This window comes from Equus asinus, chromosome 22 (assembly GCF_041296235.1).
Source record: "Equus asinus isolate D_3611 breed Donkey chromosome 22, EquAss-T2T_v2, whole genome shotgun sequence".
Classification (NCBI taxonomy): domain Eukaryota; kingdom Metazoa; phylum Chordata; class Mammalia; order Perissodactyla; family Equidae; genus Equus; species Equus asinus.
This window is the reverse complement of record NC_091811.1, coordinates 10,323,136-10,338,063: the sequence shown is the minus strand read 5'-3', so window position 1 is coordinate 10,338,063 and position 14,928 is coordinate 10,323,136.

The following is a 14,928-nucleotide window of genomic DNA, read 5'->3' as shown; positions in this document are numbered from 1 at the left end:
TTGACTAGATGAAGAATAACAAATGAGGGTTGTCAGCCAAGTTCAATCGTATTTTATTATAGGAGAACTCTGAGGAAAGGCTTCCGTCACTACAACTGGAAAGGAGCAAGGAGCTACCTAGTCCAGCAGGGCAGAAGATGAGAGCGTTGGCAGGGAGTCTGCTCTACACGGAAACAGAATTTCAGAATGAGGAAGAAAGGGGCTGTGATTTGGATTCTTAGTGAACAGCTTTGGACATTAGTAAGCCGTTCCACCCCACCCACTCCCTATGTCCACATGCTACCCAGACTCCCAACCATCATGAACAGAGAAATACTAACATCCTAGAGGGAGGTAGACCCACATTAGAAAGGTGATCAGAGAAAAGAGGGAACCAGTGATGTTGATATTGGAGGATACCAGGGGAGAAAGAAGAATCAGAGAAATATTTACCATTCTTCCCCTTCCCTCCAATGAGACCTCTCTTTAAGCCCCCGACAAATCATAGTGTCTCTTTTCATGCATAATGTCTGTAACACAGAATTTTTGAGATGCAAAGATCCAAGGAGATTATCAACTCAAAGCATTTTAAAAGTTGTAGAAGGAACTAGAATAGATCTGGGAAAAACATCCCTTCATGCTACTAAGTCAGATTCCCTTTCTATATCTCCCATAGCATGCTCTGATCTATCCCTTTTCAAATATCGCTGTGTTTATTGTGTTGGATGTGGTTTTTCTCTAAATACTCCCATTTCAGTGTTATATTATGATCTTTATCTCCTTTTATACTATATTTATTGATTTTAAGAGCCTTACTTTTCAAATTTTAACACAGCTGAAAATAAGATGTATCTTAGAATCAAAACATTTTATAATTATAATTGGCAGTGCTTTTTCCTTCCTATTGGTACATAAAATAATGTTGCATCTTACAATCAATGGCATCATAGATTCAAAATATTTGGGAGTTATGCCTTGTCTTCTGGAGTTTCCTGAATTGTAACTCCTTTAAGGAGTTTCGTCCCTGAGGATAGTTTAGGTTTTGTTGCAACTATTTTAGTTACTTATGTTTCCCTTCCCTTTCTCAAACACATCTAAAAATGTCCACCTTCATAGACTCATTCTTTGGATCCTGCACTGTTTTAATGTCTTATATATCTAATATATCATAAAAATGTAAACAGTAAGAAGAAAATAATATCATCTAATTTGGAATCTTCTGGTTCTGAGTAGAATAGTGCTTTTGAGAAGATCGATGTTACCTCGAAAGCTACATGAAATGCAAAAAAGCCTCTCTTAAATGTATGCGAGAGCTGCTGAAGCAATGAGGACTAAAGGGACTAAGATTCAAGAAAAGAGAGAACTGCGGAGAAGTGAGCTGAAAATCTGCTCTGCTTTTCTCTGGGGTCAGTTGCTGACTCTAGGCGTGGGCAAGAGGCAAAATCTAGGCTTTGACCGGTCGGAGGGATACTTCCGGGGAGCATAAAAACTAGTAGGGCTTTAGGAAGTCTAATAGAAATGGAGTGACAGAGGAGGAGACATTTTAGGAGCCTCAAAGAGAAGACCTGTTCTCCTCTTAAGACAAGTCTGTGACTTCTGCCTGCTGCCCTCTCTCCCTGTGTTCATTCTCTCTCCATCTCCCTCTCTCTGTCTCTCTCTGCATCTCTCTGGGCCTCTGTCTCTCTCTGTGGGGCTGTGTCATTTTCTGTCTCTCTTAGTCTCTCCCGGTCTCTGTTTCTCTGTCTCTTTCTCTCTCCATTTCCATCTCTTCTTGTTTGTCTCTCTGTCTCTCCTCTCTGGCTTTATGTCTGTGTCTCTCTCAGTCTTTCTCTCTGTCTCTCTGATCCGTTGTTCAGCAGAAGCAAGACGAGATATTCTGAGCTGCGCTTGGTGGCCTGCGTGCAAAGAGCTAGTAGAGGGTCCCGGCTCCCAGATGGAAAAGACTCCCAAATCCATCCAAATGGCATCCTGCCAATAGGCGGACAGTGGTGTCCCAGACAGCCCCCGCCCCTCTAGCCTCCGTTGAGCCTGCAGCCTCAGCCTCCCGGGAGACCTGGAGGCAGAGGTTCCTAGCTGAGCTGAGCCTGGATCCTGGGAGAGAAACCTGTTTGTTCTTCTGAGTGCTAAGTTAGGGTCATGCTCACACCCAGCATAGACAGCTGGGAGCTCCTTCCAGGCCTGAGTCTGGCCCTGCCCTCCTCTCCTCCAGCCTCCTCTCCTCCCCAGCTCTCTCCAGCCACTCTAGCTCCTTTCTCACCTCCTCTCAGCCAGATTCCCTTGTGCCTTCGAGTATCTGGCCCTCGGAGCTTCCCTTGGCACACTGCTCCCAGATGTGTGCAGGGCTGGCTCCTCTTGTCCTTCTACTCATGGCACAAATGTCCACTCAGAGGCCTTTAGACCCACCTCAGGTGCCGGAGTCCAGCTCCAGCTGAGTCCAGGTTCCTGAGGGAGGAACCACGACGGCAAAGGGAGGGGAAGGGAATGAGACTGCACACCAAGTTGGTGAAAGCACGTCTGAAGTCTTTATTGTCAAGCGTGCGTTTATATACATTTTAAGGATTACATAAGCGTCTGGGGTACATCTATTTTCTGCCCTGAAATAGCTGGGTTTTTCCCCATGATATCATTTTACTTCCTTAATCTATTTGAGTCACGAGCAATTTCTAAAGGTTACTTCCCTTATTCAGTTTTGGTAAAGAGTTGTTCTTCTCATTTTCTGGGTAAGTGCAGTTAATATTTATAGACCTCTACAGTATTCTTTGCAGGGGGCGAGACTCAGGTTGTGCTGGACAGAGCCAGCCTTGGGGCACAGGTGAGCCAAGGTACGTCTGGAACAGGCACATACAGGTCCCCACGTCCTCTTCTATAACTCCCACACTAAGACGTCTGACCTTTTCGTCCTCTTCTATAACTCCCACACTGAGACGTCTGACCTTTTCGTCCTCTTCTATAACTCCCACACTGAGACGTCTGACCTTTTCGTCCTCTTCTATAACTCCCACACTGAGACGTCTGACCTTTTCGTCCTCTTCTATAACTCCCACACTGAGACGTCTGACCTTTTCGTCCTCTTCTATAACTCCCACACTGAGACATCTGACCTTTCCATCCTCTATTCTTGGCAGGGCCCCGGGGATATTGAAGGAGTGTTAGTCAGAAGAGGGTCTTTCTTGTCTATTACAGTGAGATTCACCTTTCCTGGCAGATTCCCCTGGGTAGACACAAGCGTCATGAAGAGAGCCAATACAGCAACTAGTAACATCAGATTGAGCAAGGAGGGCCCTTGGCCGTTCCTGCCGGGGTTGCTTTGCAAACTCCCATGGTTCCTGTGACCCGACATTGTCACTGGGCTACAGCAGTTGCAGGACTGCGTCCGGCACTCAGGGCTGCAGGCCCTCCCTCCAGCACCCTGCTTCATTGCCCTCTAGCACCTGCGTGTCTTTTCCACATGGATTTGCTTTCCTCACTTGGTCCCTTCCCCTCACAGTCGGTGAGCTCCTGGAGGCCACGGGCCGCATGAGGGCTTTCAGAACCACCCCCAGGCTCACAGCGTGCCTTCACAGAGTGAGTGCAGGGCCCACAGCAGCTGAAAGAAGGGGACGATCTCAGAGGACCTTCCACCTCTGAGCAGCTCCCATCGTGGCCATGAATGCCAATCACGAAAGGTACCTGTTGCTTTGGCTGGGGGAATGCCCAGAATGACCGCTGAGTGTGCCTTCCCTCTTCCAGTTACTCCTCTGAGCACGAGTGGCCACCAAACCCCTGGTGGTCAGGCCCAGCATTGCAGCAACAAGCAGGACAGTGGGAGAGAAAAGACACACCTTTGTTCGGGGCCTGGAGGCAGCGGTTCCACCAGGGCCCAGGGCGCAAATGAGAAGGCCGTGCAGGCTCCGGGGGTGATGTGAGGGACCTGCGAAGCCTCTCTTGCTCCCTCTCTCCCTGCACTGGCCGTGGCATGTGCACTTTCCCCACGAGGCCTCCTCACCGCAGGCATGGCACTGACTCCACTCCACGTCCAAATGAGGACCCCGAGGCTCCAACAAGGATGGCCTCGGTCCTGCTCTCCAGAGGAGGGGTCCCGTGCTCTGCCACGTTCTGCAGTAGCCAGGTGCCCAGCCCACCTACAGCTCAGGCTGCCCTCTGCCCAGAAAGGCCTCGAGGGACTAGAAGGCCCTGTCCAAGGCCTCAGAGCACAGTGGGTCATGGATGGACAACTGAGATCGATAGACTCTTCTACAAGCTTGTGGGGTCCTTGGAGTCACTCCTCTAGGTTCCTCAATTGATGGAGGAGTAACCTCAGGCCTTCTATCCACTAGCCCCTTCCACACTGGGGGCGGGGACAGGGGGGTGTCACATCCTCCATCCAGGTGCCCAGAGTGGTGGACACAGGACCCCAGACATTGTCAGGCATCTCTCCTCCTCATGCTGCAGACCTGGGCATGTTCCTAGGGGACTGGAAACCCCTGGGCCGAGGCAGAGCCACCTCAACCTCTCTCTTCTTTGCGGCTGTCACCTCCCCAGTGTGCACTCCCCTCCTGACCCCCACCCTGGGCAGGCAGAGTGTGTGTGAGTGTGAGAGTGAGTGTGCGCCCAGGTGCAGATGCCCAAAGGAAAGGGCCCCCAATGGGAGGGCGTGGACAGAGGTCCCCCAGGATCTTAGGGGCTCCCCTTCCCAAGGCCAGTCTCCTGGGATGCTAGAACTGGCCCAGGGGCCTGGAAGCCTCGCTTCTCCTCTGGACTCTGCCCACCTCGTGGGCCCAGGGCCAGTCCCTGTTTCCCCTGGCCTCAGCTTCCCAACTGTCCTGTGAGGGTTGCGCAGGAACGGCATCAGCCCTGCTCAGCACGAACACAGCCCTGGGCTCCTGCCCCCCGGGGTGTGACGGGGCCACCCTCAGGGGCTCCCTGGCCTCTCTCCCTTGGGGCAGCCGGGACTCCTGTACCCAGCCAAGCATACAGAGCAGCCCTGCCGGCAGCATACGTGGGGGTCCCTGCCCCCAGCAAGCATGTGGACCACAAGAGGCTCCTCACACGGCTGCTTTCGATCAGTGCTTCTGAAAATATGGAAGCAGACTAGGATGGCCACCTATTGCATGACACCGCTTATCGCATACATCCAGAAAAGATTGACCACAACCTGCCAGAACACACATTATGGGTTGTCAGGCAGTGAGGGAGGAACGGGGGATGAGCACTTTGGGAACAGGCTTCCCTTGTGGTGAAGGGAATGTTCAGCAAGTGGACAATGGTGATGGAGGCCGAGCATTGGGACTGTACTTAACGCTCAGGAATTGTACAATTGAAAAGGAGAAAATGCAGAGTTCTTAAAATATAAATAAATTTATTTTACAATTTACATAAACACCAAAAAAAGACAAGAAAACGAGAAACATAAACGGCTACACAGACATACAGGTTAAGGGGCGAGAGGAAGGGAGGTTGTGGTGAGGGAGAAGGTGGAAGGGATGGGTCAGGAGCTGGGGATGACAGTGGTTGGAGAGTGAGCTCTCCCGGGGACAATGCTGGGGCCTGAGCGGGCTCCAGGGCTCCAGGAGGATCTGGAGCAGGGGATGGCCCTCCCTGCTCAGCTGGTTCCATGAGAGCCGGCTGCATGGCTTCTGCTGGAGCCTGAGGAGGGGCTGGCTCTCCCTGCTCCCGTCCTGGGGCGCCGCTTGTCTCCTGCCCTTGTGCAGGACCTGCTGGATGTGATTGTGCTCCCCACACACGGGCTGGGTCCTGTGCTGGCTCTGATCCTTGTCCAACAGTCCCTGAGGACGCCAGCCTTTTCCCCACGCCTGCCGCTACGCTGTTCCTGCCCAGCTTCTCCTCCCTCGGGGAGCTGGACTCCGTGTCCCGAGTGGACCTCTGCAAAGACAGTGACCAACAGTCAGCCCAGAAGCATCAGAGCCCTGCTCAGCTGCCCCTGCTCTTTCTTCTGCCCTCTGCGCCTAATGCTCCCAGATCAGGCACCACCCTGTGTCTGCGCAGAATTCTCCCCGGGATGAAACAGATAGACCTCAGGGGCTCAGGAGAAACCTCGGGCAGACGGTGCTGCCCGGCACTCCACGTCCCACCCGATCAGCCATGAGCCGGGGTGGGAATGGGACCCGCCCACCAGGCTTCTAACCCCTCATCAGCCTGCTCCTCCTCGCGGTGGTCCACTCACACAAACCACCCTTCCACATACACACACACACGCACACACACACACGCACACACACACTAACACACACACACACACCCAGGGAGGGGACGTAGGGCTGTCCAAGTGGGACCACAGTGGTGGCCTGGCCTGGATTGGCCCACCCTGGCCGTCTCCGTGTTACCTTTGTGTCCCTCCGCATGAACGTCCAGAGATGTCTCGAGTGGGACAGGAGCCCGCATCTGCATCCTGGGCGCTCCTTGCGGGCTCTGCTGAGGCTGCGGCCCCGGCACATGGGAAGACAACAGGAAATCATGGTGCTCCTTCTAGACAACTGCTAGATGAGTGAGCTGTTGGGGGCTGTCTCTAGGAGCTGGGAACTTAATGCTCAGGAATTGTACAATTTAAAAGGAGAAAACACAGATTTCTTAAAATATAAATCCATAAATCTATTTCAAGGTGACACAAACACCACAAGACAAGAAAACGAAAATTATAAACGGCTACACAGATATACAGGGTAAGGTGGGAGACGAAGGGAGGTTGTGGTGAGGAAGAAGGTGGAAGGGATGGGTCAGGAGCTGGGGATGATGGGCCTTGGAGAGTGAGCTTTCCCGAGGACGGGGCTGGGGCCTGAGCAGGCTCCAGGATTCCAGGAGGATGTGGAGCAGGGGATGGCTGTCCGTGGTCTCCAGCTGTGGCTTCAGCTGGCTCGCCAGCCCCAGCAGGAGGCAGATCAGTGGATGGCTCTTTCTGGACCGTGGCTGGGGCTTCAGCAGTCTCCCAGGCACAGGGAGAATCTGGAGCAGGGGATGGCTCTCCCTCTTCCCTGGCTGCGACTTCAGCTTGCTCCTGGGCCCTGGCAGGAGCTGGAGCAGGGCATGGCTCTCCCTGCTCCATGGCTGCGTCTTCAGCCAGGCCAGAGTCCCAGCAGGATCCGGAGCAGGGGATGGCTCTCCCAGCTCCTGGGCCCTGTCTTCAGCTGGCTCCACAGCCCTAGCAGGAGCTGAAAAGTCAAAGCCCGTGTCTTTCCAGTGCTGGCAGTCCCCCTCTCCCTCCCCCAAGCTCCGCTCACAAAGCCAACCTGTGGCTGTGACAGTAGTGCCCGGCTGCCCCCTGCCCTGGATTACAATGGGCACAGATATATTGGGGGGTTTCCTGCCAACCTCTGCCCAGTTTCCACTCACAGAGTGGCATCAAAACTTCCTCAGTCCCAGGACTGGCGTGCTCTGCTCTCATCTGAGAGCTCCCCAAGGTCCCCTCTCTTAGCTGGGGCTGGGAAGGACCCTATATGTCCCCACATCCAGACCCAGTGGCTCAGAAAGGTGGCCCAAGATGGCCATGGGGTCCTAAATGTCAGCCTGGGAGATGCTGCCAGGAGGGTCCTGTGGTAGGTGGGCAAGTTTCTCTTGGTGCCATCAGCTTGGGATGGGGGCCACTACTTTCCTGTCTCTCCAGAGCCTTCTCTGCTGACCTCCATGGCTTCCTCTGTCACCTCACAGGGGATGAGCCCCCCAGACCCTGCATTTCCTTGTGGACACCACACTGGTCACCGAGGCCATGCTGCCTGGTGGGGAGGCCACAGTTGGCATCTCTGAGTTCCCCGGCTCCCTCTCTTCCACCAGAGGCCTGTGGCCTGAAGAGGGTGGGAGGGGAGCCTGCTGGTGCTTGGGGGGCTCTGGAACCCCTGAATCTTGAGAGTTGAGGTGTACACACCTCTCCAGCTTGGATGAGTGCCTGGGCGGAGGGCAGTGGCATGGGCAGCACCTCTTGGGGGACTTGGGAGACCCCCGTGGAGGATGGAGATGCAGAGCCAGTCCCGCCCAACTCTCTGTGGGTGAGGACTGGGGCTGAGGGAGAAGGAGGTTTGTAGTGAACCAGGGGAGCCCATGCCGAGGGTGGAGCCAGAGCAGACATTTCTAATTGGAGTGAGGGAAGCAGTGCCCAGGGCTCCCCCTGTCCCTGCCTCTCCCCTCCTTGGCTTTCACCACTCTGGACTGTACAGGGATGGGGTGGGCGAGGGGCGAGGGGTGGGGGTAGTGTAGACGGTTTGAGCTTTTCTCACCAGGGAGAGGCACAGAGGCAAAGACACAAGCTCAGAGCCAAGGTGGCGGCTCCCGGTGCCCACTACCCCGCCTCTCGGCAGCCTGGCCCAGGAACCCTGTTTCCCTCCCTGTGCCGCCTGCCTCCCCACCCTGAGCCCAGAGACCCTCAGCCCCCATGGGGCATCTTCCTCAGGCCTCCCTGAGCCACGGCTGCCCTCAGGGTCCGCCTTTGCCTGCAGCCTGGAGGAAACGTGGTAATGGGCTCTTGGGCCTGAACATGGGATCAAGGGTCACCCAAGATGGCAGCGCCCAGCATGGGATTTCTCTGACGTTTTCTTCATGTCACACAAGGGACCTGAGCTCCACGTGGGCAGGAAACATATTGGGTTTTGCTCCCTGGTGAAGTTACAGTGCTGGGCACACAAGCAGGGAATAGAGGCCACTGGCTGAATGATTAAAAGAATGAATTCCTACCTGAACGAATGAACGGATGAGGAACAAGTGAAGGCCTGAATGAATGAATGACTGGATGAATGAGTGAGTGATTGAGGCCATGAGTGAATGAGTGGATGAATAAGCCAGTGAACGGAAACACAGACGCCGCCATGCAAACGGGAGGAGGCTCTATTTCTTGTCCTGGGGCCTCTGCCCAGCTCAAGGGCCCAGCCAATCCCTGCCGCTCCTGGCCTCCGTTTCCCCACTGTCCCCTGAGGGGCGGGTGGTGGGGCTGCAGCAGCCCAGCTTGGCGTGGCCATGGCCGGGCTCTCCCCGCGGGCTGTGGCGGGGACGCGCTCGGAGCCGCACGGCCTCCCTCCAGCGGTGGACATGCGCGGACCCCAAGGTCGCGGCCAGGCTCGCTTCCTGGCCCTGTGCACAAAGGCCAGAGAAAGAGCGTGCCCGTGACCGCCCGCCGCGCGCATGTGCACCGCCAATGGCGCCCAAGGGCTGCTCCCAAGGGTCTTGTCCCGCCTTCTGCTCCATGGCCAGGTTGGGTGGGGCGTGCGGAGAGGTCCTGGGTCCCAGGGGCCAGGCTGTGGGCGCGGCGAGGGGAGCAGAGAGAGGTGGCCCGTTCCCCCAGAAGCCTCAGCCCCGCGTCCCGGGCCAGCCGGCGCCCAGAGGCCGGCAGAAGAGGCTCCGGGGCTGGAGAGAAGGCCTCTGAGCCCGGAGACCCGCCTGTGGTTCGCCCTGTGGACCGGACGCAGGGGACAGGGGCCCTTTGCTCCGTGTCCCGGTCCTTTATCACCGAGGGCTGTTCGTCGGCGTCTGCAGGGACAGCAGAAGACCTCCGTCACCTCGGTGAAGGACACGGCCCTGGCCTGGTGAGCCCACAGGTGAGAGAGCTGCTGCCCGCCACCAAAGGCGGCACCATGCTGCCACCCCTGTGTCCGGCCCTGTCTGGACCCCTGAGGGAGGGACAGGGACCTGGTGGCAGGAGCACACCTGTCACGAATGTGGATGCTACCTGGCGGAGGAGACCAATGTGTCTCTGCTCATTTGTGATGAGTTGATGCGTTTACTGTGGGGGACTATAGGGACGAAGGGGTCAGGACTCAAGTCGTTTGGTTCAAATGTCCTTGGGGATAAACTGAAAATGGCAACTCGCCCTAGAGTTTTCTCCTGTCCAGTAGACTGTTTCCTTTCTGCGTTGGGGAAAGAATAAAAATGATGGTATATTTTACCCTTTGCAAAAATAAAGCACCAACCTTTGTTTCTTTAAAATGATGTGAAAAGTTACTGGTATCCTTCAAGTTTTGTTTGGGGGTCACTTGATGGTAAACAGGCAGCTTTCTTCGAAAATGTCTTGTTCTAATGATCAGGCCACTCCTGGCACAGGGAGCAGAGATTTTCATGTCTCACCAGGTTGAAAGGCCCTGGGCTAGCTGTCAGAGACACTACCAGTGTGTCCTTGGAGCCTCCCTGTGTCTCAGTTTCCTCATCTGTAACATCGGGCTCAGCTGGAGGGCCTAAGTGGTTTCCAGAAGTTCCTGCAGCTCTGACAGCTGATGCCTTAAGGTACCAAATGTTCCTGAAGACATGAAACAGGAGACAAAAATAGTTTTTTCCCCTTGAGGGTCTAAACTGGTAAACAGACAGACGAGAGAGGCCGAGCTCTCAGATGAGTGGTTCCAGTGAAACTCGCTCACAGCCTGTGTGTCATGGAAAGTTCCCATTTCCATGCTCACTGCACAGGTCCTGCTCCTTCTGTCTCACCAGAGTTCATCGATGCCCTTGGGCACTTTCATTCATCTTTCAGCAGGATCTGTGTTCACCCTCGTGGGTCCCTGACTATCACACCAATGAGTCAATAATGTTCACTTGTTCCAAGTCCTGTTGTTTAAAATCCCATCTCCAGCTCTGTTCTGGGCAAGTTTCTAAGGAAACCTCCGTGTCTTGGAGTGATTGAATTAGAGAGAATGTTACAGCATATGCACTCTCGTTTTCTCCCTTTCGGTGTGTTTCCCACATGGAATAGCTGCTTTGAAAATCAAAAGATAAAATTTCCACTCTGTCCTCTGCCAGCTACCCTCTTGCCTAGAGAGACACCATAAGCTGCACCTGCTTTCCGTTGGGAAGATCGAGGCATAAATTCAAGGCAAAATTTCTTTATTGTGAAGGTTAGGGTTAGGGCTGCTCCCGCCCATGCTGCTGGCTGGAGCAAGTCTGCACCCCATTCCTGACACCAGCATCCCCCATCCTTTCCTTCTGAGGATGTCTTTGCCCATTTCCCTGGGGGTGGGCTTTGTGGGGCTGTGACCCACATCCTTTGGATTGGTTGGGACTCAGCTGTAGCCAGTGCCTCGTGCTACTTATCGTGGGACAAAGACACATCGCAAAGTTAAAAGAAAATTGCTCTTCTTTTTCTTTTTTGAAACAGCTTTGTTGACATATAACTGCCATGCCGTGTAATCCACCCATTTTCAGTGTATGATTCAGTGGTTTGTGGGATATGCACAGAGCTGTGCAACCATCCCCACAATAGTAGAACATGTTCATCCCCTCGAAATGAGACCCTGTACCCGTGAGCAGTCACTCTCATTCCCCCATCCCCAGGGCCCTAGGCAACCCCTCAACTACTCTTGTCTCTCTCTGTCTATTTTGGACATTTCATATACACGGAATAATACAATACAGGTCCTTTGATGGCTCCTTTAATGTAGGATGTTTCAAAGTTCATCCGCATTTATAACACATGTCAGTAATTGATGCTCTTTTATGCCAAATAATATTCTGTTGTCTGGATATACCATGTTTTGTTTATCCACTAACCAGTGGAGGGGTATTTGGGTTGTTTCCAACTTTTGGCTCTTGTGAATCCTGACGCTATGAACATTCGTGTTCAAACTTTTCATATGTTTCCATTTCTCTTGGGTACATACCTGGGAGTGGAATTGTGGCTTCGTATGGAAACTGCGTCTAGATTTTGAAGAGCTGCCGGGCTGTACCATGTTTTATTTCAAGCCAGCAACGTATGAGGATTCGAATTTCTGCCCATCCTTGTCGACACTTCTTACTCTCTACCTTTTAAATTACCACCGTCCTAGTGGATGGGCAGTGATATCTTGATTGTGGCTTTGATTTGCTTTTCCCTTCTGAATAAGGATCTTGAGCATTTTGCCTGTGCTTTTCGGCCTCTTGTGTATCTTCTTTGGAGAAATGTCTGTTTAGCTCCTTTCCCCATTTTTAAGTTGAGTTATTAGTTTCTTTATTATTATTTATTTATTTATTTATTTTTAATTCTTTATTTTTTTGTTTATATTTATTGAGTTAATGATAGGTTACAATCTTGTGAAATTTCAGTTGTACATTAATGTTTGTCAGTCGTGTTGTAGGTGCACCCCTTCACCCTTTGTGCCCACGCCCCACCCCCCCTTTCCCCTGGTAACCACTAATCTATTCTCTTTGTCCATCTTTTTAAATTCCTCATATGAGTGGAGTCATACAGAGATTATCCTCCTCTAACTGGCTTATTTCACTTAACATAATTCCCTCAAGGTCCATCCATGTTATTGCAAATGGAATGATTTTGTTCTGCTTTGCAGCTGAGTAGTATTCCATTGTATATATGTACCACATCTTCTTTATCCAATCATCTGTTTATGGGCACTTAGGTTGCTTCCATGTCTTGGCTATTGTAAATAATGCTGCAATGAACATTGGGGTGCATAGGACTTTGGAATTGCTGACTTCAAGTTCTTTGGATAGATACCCAGTAGTGGGATGGCTGGATCATATGGTAGTTCTATTTTTAATTTTTTGAGAAATCTCCATACTGTTTTCCATAGTGGCTGCACCAGTTTGCATTCCCACCAGCAGTGGATGAGGCTTCCTTTTTCTCCACAACCTCTCCAACATTTGTTACTATTAGATTTAGATATTTTTGTCATTCTAATGGGTGTAAGGTGATATCTTAGTGTAGTTTTGATTTGTAATTCCCTGATGATCAGCGATGATGAACCTCTTTTCATGTGCCTGTTGGCCATCCGTATATCTTCTTTGGAGAAATGTCTGTTCATGTCTCCAGCCCATTCTTGGATCGGGTTGTTTGATTTTTTGTTGTTGAGTTGTGAGTGTTCTTTATATTATGGATATTAAGCCTTTGTCAGATATATGACTTGCAAAAACTTTTTCCCAGTTGGTTGGTTGTTTTTCTGATTCAATCCTGTTTTCATTTGCCTTGAAGAAGCTCTTTAGTCTGATGAAGTCCCACTTCTTTATTTTTTCTGTTGTTTCCCTTCTCTGAGAAGACATGGTGTCCGAAAAGATCCTTTTACTACTGATGTCAAAGAGTGTACTGCCTACGTTTTCTTCTAGAAGCCTTATGGTTTCAGGTCTCACCTTTAGGTCTTTGATCCATTTTGAGTTTATTTTGGTGAATGGTGAAAAAGAATGGTCAATTTTCATTCTTTTACATATGGCTTTCCAGTTTTTCCAGCGCCATTTATTGAAAAGACATTCTTTTGTCCATTGTATGCTCTCAGCTCCTTTGTCAAAGATAAGCTGTCCATAGATGTGTGGTTTTATTTCTGGGCATTCAATTCTGTTCCATTGATCTGTGCACCTGTTTTTGTACCAGTGCCATGCTGTTTTGATTACTGTAGCTTTGTAGTATGTTTTGAAGTCAGGGATTGTGATGCCTCCTGTTTTGTTCTTTTTTCTCAGGATTGCTTTAGCAATTCGGGGTCTTTCCTTGCCTCATATAAATTTTAGGATTCTTTGTTCTAATTCTGTAAAGAATGTCCTTGGGATTCTGATTGGGATAGCGTTGAATCTGTAGATTGCTTTAGGTAGAACGGACATTTTAACTATGTTTATTCTTCCAATCCATGTACATGGAATGTAGTTCCATCTCCTTACGTCATCATTCAATTCTCTCAGAAAGGCCTTGTAATTTTCATTATATAGGTCCTTCACTTCTTTAGTTAAATTTACCCTGAGGTATTTTCTTCTTTTTCTTGCAATTGTGAATGGTGATGTGGTCTTGAGTTCTTTTTCTGTTAGTTTGTTATTAGAATATAGAAATGCTACTGATTTATGCAAATTGATTTCACACCCTGCAACTTTGCTGTAGTTGTTGATTACTTCTAAGAGTTTACCAATGGATTCTTTGGGGTTTTCTATATATAAGATCATGTCATCTGCAAACAGCGAGAGTTTCACTTCTTCCCTGCCTATTTGGATTCCTTTTATTCCTTTTTCTTGCCTGATTGCTCTGGCCAGGACCTCCAGTACTATGTTAAATAAGAGTGGTGACAGAGGGTATCCTTGTCTCGTTCCTGTTTTTGGGGGGATGGCGTTCAGTTTTTGCTCATTGAGTATGATGTTGGCTGTGGGTTTGTCATATATGGTCTTTATTATGTTGAGGTAGTTCCCTTCTATGCCCAGTTTGTTCAGAGTTTTTATCATAAATGGCTGTTGGATCTTGTCAAATGCTTTCTCTGCATCTATTGAGATGATCATGTGGTTTTTATTCCTCAGTTTGTTGATGTGGCATATCACGTTGATTGATTTGCGGATGTTGAACCATCCCTGTGTCCCTGGTATGAATCCCACCTGATCATGATGTATGATCCTTTTGATGAATTGTTGAATTCTGGTTGCCAAAATTTTGTTTAGAATTTTTGCATCTATGTTCATCAGTGATATTGGCCTGTAGTTCTCTTTTGTCGTGCTGTCCTTGTCAGGCTTTGGTATCAGCATGATTTTGGCCTCATAGAATGTTTTAGGAAGTGTTCCATCCTCCCTAATTTTTTGGAATAGCTTGAAAAGGATAGGTATTAAATCTTCTCTGAACGTTTGGTAGAATTCCCCAGGAAAGCCATCTGGTCCTGGGGTTTTATTCTTTGGGATGTTTTTGATTGCTGTTTCAATCTCTTTCCCTGTGATTGGTCTGTTCAAATTGTCTGCTTCTTCTTGAGTGAGCTTTGGGAGATTGCAGGAGTCCAAGAATTTATCCATTTCCTCTAGGTTATCCATTCTGTTAGCATAGAGTTTTTCGTAGTATTCTCTTATAATCCATTGTACTTCTGCAGAGTCTGTTATTTCTCCTCTTTCATTTCTGATTTTGTTTATTTGAGCTTTCTCCCTTTTTTTCTTTGTAAGTCTGGCTAGGGGTTTGTCAATTTTATTTATCTTCTCAAAGAACCAGCTCTTTGTTTCATTGATCCTTTCTACTGCCTTTTTCGTTTCACTAGTATTTATTTCTGCTCTGATTTTTATTATTTCTCTCCTTCTGTTGACTTTGGGCTTTATTTGTTCTTCTTTTTC